General features: G+C 44.3%; 1 pseudogene across 1 annotated transcript; it reads left to right on the top strand.

Annotated features, from left to right (window-relative positions):
* The first annotated feature begins 2,976 nt into the window (after window positions 1-2,976).
* On the top strand, window positions 2,977-8,901 carry LOC311109267 (minichromosome maintenance domain-containing protein 2-like; annotated as a pseudogene). The gene is made up of 7 exons: window positions 2,977-3,059; window positions 3,172-3,289; window positions 6,514-6,763; window positions 7,053-7,243; window positions 7,512-7,683; window positions 8,360-8,429; window positions 8,875-8,901. The product of its transcript is annotated as a minichromosome maintenance domain-containing protein 2-like (transcript).
* Window positions 8,902-9,503: the final 602 nt, after the last annotated feature.

Below are 9,503 nucleotides of genomic sequence, written 5' to 3'. Positions count from 1 at the left end.
GTCCTTAAGTGGCCCAGCCAGAGCCCGGACTTGAACCCGATCGGACATCTCTGGAGAGACCTGAACATAGCTGTGTAATGACGCTCCCCATCCAACCTGACAGAGCTTGAGAGGATCTGCAGAGAAGAATGGGAGAACTCCCCAAATACAGGTGTGCCAAGCTTGTAGCGTCATACCCAAGAAAACTCGAGGCTGTAATCTATGCCGAAGGTGCTTCAACAAATAACTGAGTAAAGGGTATGAATACTTATGTAAATGTGATATTTCCATTTATTTCTTTATTTTTTTGCAAAAATGTCTAAACGTGTTTTTGCTTTGTCACTATGGGGTATTGTGTGTAGTTTGATGGGGGGAAAAAACAATTTAATCAATTTTAGAATAAGGCTGTAACATAATGTGGAAAGAGTAAAGGGGTCTGAATACTTTTCCGAATGCACTGTATATGGAGATGGGTGACTTGGCTGATTGTCTTGGCTGTACTCTACAGAAGCTCACAGTTCGAATGTTCAAGTGGCCGGCGGCTGCGACTGTCAGGTCAAGGTCCCATGCTAGCTACTAACTAGACTGAGGTCTCTGTAGCCAAAAGCTGTAGGCAGCTAGCTTAGCTGGTTTGTCAGTAACAGAACATTTAGAAAGAAAATCTTATTGAAAGAGTCAGTTTTGTCTTTAGACAGAAGTGGAGCTCTTCTTCAACTTGCTGAAGACTGCAACCATTCAACGGTAAGTTTAGGGGCGGTGGTAGGCTAGCTATCGAGAGCTTTCGATCAGCTGTCAGTGTAGCTAATGGGATTGTGTCATGTGGTCCTGAGGGAGTAACCTAGGCAACCCTGTATCCACTGGGGGATGTGGTGGCATGTGAGAAGCAGTCCTTCATAGATGACAGGAAGCTCTTATGCTGTCAAATAACGGATGGTTATATCTGTCCAATTTTGATGTAGCTATATATTATAACGTCCACTAATATCACCCAAGTTCATTTTCCCTTCAGATCCCCAGCAGAGTGAGGCTGTGTATCAGTTCTGTGTCAGCGTGAACCCTTCCGTCCTAATAGAACTGGATCCTAGATTGGGTGACTGTGTGCTCCGTGACCCCCTCAAAGCTACGGCACTATTTCAGTCAGTAAGTCCAAAACATCGTTATCTCCCATTACTCTATTCAAACCATGAATTTGGAACATACCCAAATTGACGTTTTGTGTCACTCCCCTTCAGGTTTATTGTCAATAAAGACACTCTCCCTCATAGAGAAAATACACACAGAAAGTCAGGTGAATGTGATCATTTAGTTTACACACCTCCCTCCGTTCCCTGAGTACACCCTGGATCTCTGTGTGTTTCCCCATGGTTACGGCCCCATGAGGCCCGTTGCCATGGAGGGCCTGGTCATCACCATGAGGAGGGTCGCCAGCTTCCTCTGTTCTGAGGAGGACTGTCCCTGCACAACAGGTACAGTGGGGAGAACAAGTTTTTGATACACTGCCGATTTTGCAGGTTTTCCTACTTACAAAGCATGTAGAGGTCTGTAATTTTTTATCACTTCAACTGTGAGAGAGGGAATATAAAAACAAAAATCCAGAAAATCACATTGTATGATTTTTAAGTAATTAATTTGCATTTTATTGCATGACATAAGTATTTGATCACCTACCAACCAGTAAGAATTCCGGCTCTCACAGACCTGTTAGTTTTTCTTTAAGAAGCCCTCCTGTTCTCCACTCATTACCTGTATTAACTGCACCTATTTGAACTCGTTACCTGTATAAAAGACACCTGTCCACACACTCAATCAAACAGACTCCAACCTCTCCACAATGGCCAAGACCAGAGAGCTGTGTAAGGACGTCAGGGATAAAATTGTAGACCTGCACAAGGCTGGGATGGGCTACAGGACAATAGGCAAGCAGCTTGTAACACACTTAGTAACACACTACGCCGTCATGGATTAAAATCCTGCAGCGCACGCAAGGTCCCCCTGCTCAAGCCAGCGCATGTCCCGTCTGAAGTTTGCCAATGACCATCTGGATGATCCAGAGGAGGAATGGGAGAAGGTCATGTGGTCTGATGAGACAAAAATAGAGCTTTTTGGTCTAAACTCCACTCGCCTTGTTTGGAGGAAGAAGAAGGATGAGTACAACCCCAAGAACACCATCCCAACCATGAAGCATGGAGGTGGAAACATCATTCTTTGGGGATGCTTTTCTGCAAAGAGGACAGGACGACTGCATCGTATTGAGGGGAGGATGGATGGGGCCATGTATCGCGAGATCTTGGCCAACAACCTCCTTCCCTCAGTAAGAGCATTGAAGATGGGTCGTGGCTGGGTCTTCCAGCATGACAACGACCCGAAACACACAGCCAGGGCAACTAAGGCGTGGCTCCGTAAGAAGTATCTCAAGGTCCTGGAGTGGCCTAGCCAGTCTCCAGATCTGAACCCAATAGAAAATCTTTGGAGGGAGCTGAAAGTCCGTATTGCCCAGCGACAGCCCCGAAACCTGAAGGATCTGGAGAAGGTCTGTATGGAGGAGTGGGCCAAAATCCCTGCTGCAGTGTGTGCAAACCTGGTCAAGACCTACAGGAAACGTATGATCTCTGTAATTGCAAACAAAGGTTTCTGTACCAAATATTAAGTTCTGCTTTTCTGATGTATCAAATACTTATGTCATGCAATAAAATGCAAATTAATTACTTAAAAATCATACAATGTGATTTTCTGGATTTTTGTTTTAGTTTCCGTCTCTCACAGTTGAAGTGTACCTATGATAAAAATGACAGACCTCTACATGCTTTGTAAGTAGGAAAACCTGCAAAATCGGCAGTGTATCAAATACTTGTTCTCCCCACTGTAGGCCTACTACAAGTAACATGTGTGCCATGCTATTTCTGTATTCATAACATCAGTGTTGCCATTTACAAAACCATTTATAATTCTGTAGTATGACGCTATCCTCAGGGTTCCATCACATCAGAGGCCACGTAGATGGCCACAGTGAGGAATTACTTCAGCTGCCTGCTCTGCTCCTCTCACCTTTAAAAAGGATGTCAAGTTCCATGTGCTGGGGGGTGAGAATGATCCCACTAATTGGCTTTGTCCCTGAATGGTATCTGATGAAGTAGCCTCACATGCCATGCTTACATGTAGCTGTTGTTTAAATACAATACGGTTTTGAAACAGACAAGCACCTAGTAGAGCTTATCCATGTCAAAGCACTGGATGTCCTGAAAGTCCATCCTCCCAGTGCCCTCAGGTACCAGTCTGCCACTCTGTTTCTCAGAGGTAGGCTCACAATCTGGTAAATGTATCATAATGTTTTTATACTGCTGCTACTCGCTGTTTATTATCTATGCAGTCACTTTACCCCTACCTACATGTACAAATTACCTCGACTAACCTGTTCCCCCGCACATTGACTCGGTACCGGTACCCCCTGTATATAGCCTCATTATTGTTATTTTATAGTGTATAATTTATTTTACTTTTTTTTTTTTTTTTTTTTTTTTTTATTTAGTAAATATTTTCTTAACTCTATTTTCTTAAAATTGCATTGTTGGTTAAGGGCTTGTAAGTAAGCATTTCACGGTAAGGTCTACACCTGTTGTATTCGGCGCATGTGACAAATAAGATTTGATTTGATACGATGTTGTTAGCTGATATGTAAAATACCGATCCAGACTTTGTACGATCTGGCATGCTTCAGCAAAGTCTGGGCAGAGGCTTCATGTCCACACCCCGGCTCAACCCTAACCCTTGCTTCATGTCCACACCCCGGCTCAACCCTAACCCTAGCCGTAACCCTAAAACTGCATTGTTGGTTAAGGGCTTGTAAGTAAGCATTTCACAGTAAGGTTGTACACCTGTTGTATTCGGCGCATGTGACAAATATAATTTGATTTGTATTGCAAGTCATGATTTTGTTTTTAATAGATGTGACTTCGATATCTCCTTAGAAAAGGTTACTTAGACATTTATGAATTTTCTCTTCCTTTTCGAAAACAAACATAATTTTGGAGCCCAACCCCAGTGGGGGAGAGTTGAAATAAACAGACGTTTGAGGAGTCGGCCATGCAGTGGTGCCCCTGGGTGCGATATTAGGTGTTCCTGTCCCCTCCAATAACATTTTCCAGCCATTACCCCCTGAGAGAGCAGTGATTCTCAGTGCCAGTATTAGCATATTCTGTTGACCTAGTCTTCTGGAGGAATTAAACACAACGGGCTCACGTTACTAAACATATATGTTATAAGTGTAAGAAACACTCATTAGTTGAGTCGCACGATGCACACAGTGAGATCTTTGTTCCGAGGGCCTCGTTCCTGTGTTGTTCTTGGCAGGGACGTGTAGGTGCCTTGCATGTTCCTCAAATAATCAGGAGACCGCAGAACAGCACAACCCCTCTGAGTGTTATGGTTTTGTTTCCCTCGTAACGTTGTATGTAGATTAACTGTGTATCTCCATGAAGATTGGACGTCTGTACTGGGTGCTGGGTATACCGGAGCATGGAGGCCAATAGCGTTCAACAGTGGGAGCCTGAGTGTAAGAACCTACAGTACCAGTCAAAAGTTTGGACACACCTACTCATTTAAGGGTTTTTCTTTATTTTTTACATTGCAGAATAATAGTGAATACATCAAAATTATGAAATAACACATATGGAATCATGTAGTAACCAAAAAAGTGTTAAACAAATCAAAATATATTTTATATTTGAGATTCTTCAAATAGCCGCCATTTGCCTTGATGACAGCTTTGCACACTCTTGGCATTCTCTCAACCAGTTTCACCTGGAATGCTTTTCCAACAGTCTTGAAGGAGTTCCCACATATGCTGAGCACTTGTTGGCTGCTTTTTCTTCACTCTGCGGTCCGACTCATCCCAAACCATCTCAATTGGGTTGTGGAGGCCAGGTCATCTGATGCAGCACTCCATCACTCTCCTTCTTGGTAAAATAGCCCTTACACAGCCTGGAGGTGTGTTGGGTCATTGTCCTGTTAAAAAACAAATGATAGTCCCACTAAGCCCAAACCAGATGGGATGGCGTATCGCTGCAGAATGCTGTGGTAGCCATGCTGGTTAAGTGTGCCTTGAATTCTAAATAAATCACAGACAGTGTCACCAGCAAAGCACTCCCACACAATAACAACTCCTCCTCCATGCTTTATGGTGGGAACTACACATGCAGAGATCATCTGTTCACCCACACCGCGTCTCACAAAGACACGGCGGTTGCAACCAAAAATCTCCAATTTGGACCCCAGACCAAAGGACACATTTCCACCGGTCTAATGTCCATTGCTCGTGTTTCTTGGCCCAAGCAGGTCTCTTCTTCTTATTGGTGTCCTTTAGTAGTGGTTTCATTGCAGGAATTCGACCATGAAGGCCTGATTCACACAGTCCCCTCTGAACAGTTGATGTTGAGATGTGTCTGTTACTTGAACTCTGTGAAGCATTTATTTGGCCTGCAATTTCTGAGGCTGGTAACTCTAATGAACTTATCCTCTGCAGCAGAGATAACTCTGGGTCTTCCATTTATGTGGCGGTCCTCATGAGAGCCAGTTTCATCATAGCGCTTGATGGTTTTTGCGACAGCACTTGAAGAAACTTTCAGTTCTTGAAATGTTCCGTATTGACTGACCTTCATGTCTTAAAGTAATGATGGACTGTCGTTTCTCTTTGCTTATTTGAGCTGTTCTTGCCATAATATGGACTTGGTCTTTTACCAAATAGGGCTATCTTCTGTATAACCCCTACCTTGTCACAACACAACTGATTGGCTCAAACACATTAAGAAGGAAAGAAATTCCACAAATATAAGAAGGCACACCTTTTAATTGAAATGCATTCCAGGTGACTACCTCATGAAGCTGGTTGAGAGAATGCCAAGAGTGTGCAAAGCTGTCATCAAGGCAAAGTGTGGCTATTTGAAGAATCTCAAATATAAAATATATTTTAATTTGTTTAACACTTTTTTTTGGTTACTACATGATTCCATATGTGTTATTTCATAGTTTTGATGTCTTCACTACTTTTCTACAATGTAAAAAAATAGTAAAAATAAAGAAAATCCCTTGAATGAGTAGGTGTGTCCAAACTTTTGACTAGTAGTGGATATGCATGCTTACAGTGGTACAGATCAGTTTACATTACATCCTATCCTAAGCTATAGGCCTTGTTATCAGCTTCTCTGAGAAAGCCGTTCATAGGGAACATTCATGTGCTTGTATGTGTGTCTGTGTGTTAGCTCTCTGTCACATGCCTATACTATACCAGAGGAGGCTGGTGGGAGGAGCTATAGGAGGACGGGCTCATTGTAATGGCTGGAATGGAATAAATGGAACTGAGTCAAATGTGTGGTTTCCATGTTTGATGTCTTTGATACCTTTACATTTATTCCATTCCAATGAGCCAGTCCTCCTATAGCTCCTCCCACCAGCCTCTGCTGTACTATACAGTATTTGCATTGACAACACGTCACACCTCAGTTGTAAGATACACTCCACCGTTCACCCTGGCACCATCAGCTCTAACTTCCAGGCCCTGTTGACGGCCACAGCCTGTTCTCCCTGGAGGTTCTCTGCCATCGTGGCTAACTCGTCGGGCTCTGCTGTGGTTCCCCCGGGCCTGTACAGCAGTCTGAAGCTGGGCCTGCTTCTCGGCCTGGTCCAGGGCCGGGGGGACAACCCAGACTCACTGCACCGCCTGGACCTGCTAGCCCTGACTTCTGACACATTCAAACTGGACAGGTACTACATCTCATCATTCATTCAGTCAGTCAATTAATCAATCTCTGAATCAATCAACTAAGTTCTTAGGAAACGCAGTATAATCACTCATTGACCAAATTACAATAAAAATGTACTATGCCTATATTCAAGTCAACACCCTCCGTTACCCTGTCTTAAGGCCAAATCAAACGGAACGAGCGTGTACACGCTGGAATTAGAATGCACGGTAGTGAATGACAGAAAGCGTCATGCGCTTCAAATTAGAAAGCAAGTCTATTTTTCTCGCATCTACGCAGAGGAATGCTTGTTTGCATTTAGTTTGATTTGGCCTTTAGGCTGATGATGTACAGCCTGGGCCTGGCTGGCGGTGGGGTGAGACGCTGAAACGGGAGATGTTTGCCTCGCTGTCTCGGGATGAGCACGGCCAACATCCACGCTGGCTCTGCCTTTCTGGCCACCGGGGGCGTCTGCATGCTTGGGGACCTGGGCCACTATAGGAAGAACAAGATGGATGCCCTTCAGTCAGGTGCTGAGCCCTGCTTACCTTGTAGCCTGGGGGCCAGTCTGATTCAGCTCTAGCTAATGCGTTGTCTTGTCAAAGCAATGCAGCAATGAAGAAACATTATGGCACCTCCTGTGATACACAACGTGTAGAGTAGGTTATTTGAGTGTATGACTCTAGGGATTGGTCTCGGCATTGGGCCTCTGTCTTCAGTCCACCCCAACACAGTTAGTTCACCTTTGACCCCAACACAGTTCACCTTTGACCGCTCTCTTTCCCCACCTTCTTCTAGCTCTGGAGAGTCGGACTGTGTCTGTGATCATCCCAGGGTAGAAGTATGGAGAAGATGCTGACCAACAGATCTCCTTTCCCATCCAGTGCAGCTTCTGCGCCCTGGCAGAGTCCACAGCCCCCTCAAAGAAGACCATCAGGACTGACAATGTAGTGCTGGGAACAGCGGTTGGGTCATTGTTGGCTTTCACTGTGTTGTTCAATTTACATTATGATTCAAAAGTATTGGACTACAGCACTTGATAAATCTGAGTGTAGTCTCATGTGGTGATTCTGCAACAATGCAATTCCATGTGAGCAATTTGAAGCCTTTTATCATATCACACAATGCCAATAGAACTCAGCACTGGCAAAGACAATGTATTCCGGATTGCAGAAATATCAAATCTCTCAGAGCCAACTGTGTATTTAGGCGTGTGCTTTATGTAGGCAAAACAGGAACGGAAGACTATTTACTCTCTCCAGAGGAAGCAGTTAATTGCTCCCATTCAGAGAACAGGATACCGCCCAAACAAACCCAGCCCAAGAATAGACAATGCCTTCAGCGCCAATTTAGGATGGACAAGAAACAGTAATACTGTAGTGGTAAATATAGTACTGGTGAATACAGTACTTCCATGTTAAGGTAGTAGGTCAAAGTATTTTTACACAAGGGGGAGGCTGCCCAGTCCTGGTCCAGGAAGGCTACTATTCTCCTCTGAAGCTACCAGCCACATGAAAACACGTTGACCATTGTGTAGGACATGCGCCCGGTCCCTGCCCAGCTGGCTGAGGCCTTTGGCCTGGTGATCCAGTGTCGGGAGACGGGGGAGAGCACACCCTGCTCGCCCAGACGGTGCACACCCTCAGGCAGGCAGTGCAGCCCAGAGAGCCCCTCTACCCATCCTGCATGCAGTTCACCACACAGGACTACCAGGAGGTAAACCACACAATACTGTACATACTACAGTATATGATGGTAATTGACACCATCTCCTGTAGCATATGATGCATGCAAAATACATATGCACACCATTACAGTAAATGCCCCCAAAGTGCTCTGTGACAGACAACATTTGGACTCATCTTTGGTAGTGCTCGGTTGTTTACACTGGGGGGACATGGTGCTCTCCTTCCCATAGATCCAGACAGATCTGAGCCCTGGAGCAGAGAAAATGATTGAAGTGTACTAATGTGGTAGCAGTCGTTCAATCTTCTCGGTGTAACAGTTGGGATAATGGGACAATACGGAGTACAACGCATTTCTCATCCCTGGATTGAGGTACGTTTTCTGAGCCATATGTTGGGCCGGGCTCCGCGGTGTCTTAATCTACACAGCGCCTGCGATTTAGCAGTGTTCTCTGTAATCCCATATTTGTCCACAGGGTGGCACACCATCCTTCATTTATTGAGCCTGTAATTGTGTACCTGACTCCAGACTATTATTCATAGTTTGGGAAATCTTTTAACATTGTCAGATTGTGTGAAAAGTAACAGTAAAAATGAACCCCATTTCATCGAGGGCACGATATAAAGAAGGCAAATCATTATGATCTGAAAGCCTGTTCCCACACTGTATTTGCAATGTATTATTCTGTTTATCTTGTGGTTATTGTGCATTGCCAGTTAATGATTCATCACAGAAAATTCTGCTTTTCCTCTTCAAATTGTGATATCTTTGGGCAACAGAATCACAATCAATATATGTAACTTCCACATAATGTCCCCTTTAAGATAAAGTATTATTTTACTTAAATTGGTGTTTGTCTCCCAGGATCTCCCTTGCTGAGGCCCACAGTAAGCTGTGGCTGAGGAGCAAGTTACTGGAAGATGCAGTGAGCGCCATGTGAAAACGACATCACTCTCAGACATGGTAGGACACCCAGGACCGGAGTCACGTCAGCAGCCAAACTCAAATATACCATTTGCTGCCATGATATTTGTAGCATTTATAAAAATGTGTTGAAATCACCACTACCTTCATCACACAGCCTGGATAACTGACAGTACAAGA

The sequence above is a fragment of the Coregonus lavaretus genome (genome assembly GCF_964263955.1).
Source record: "Coregonus lavaretus genome assembly, chromosome: 34".
Lineage (NCBI taxonomy): Eukaryota > Metazoa > Chordata > Actinopteri > Salmoniformes > Salmonidae > Coregonus > Coregonus lavaretus.
The sequence above is the reverse complement of the archived record's forward strand: the minus strand, read 5'-3'. Positions and strand labels throughout refer to the sequence as shown.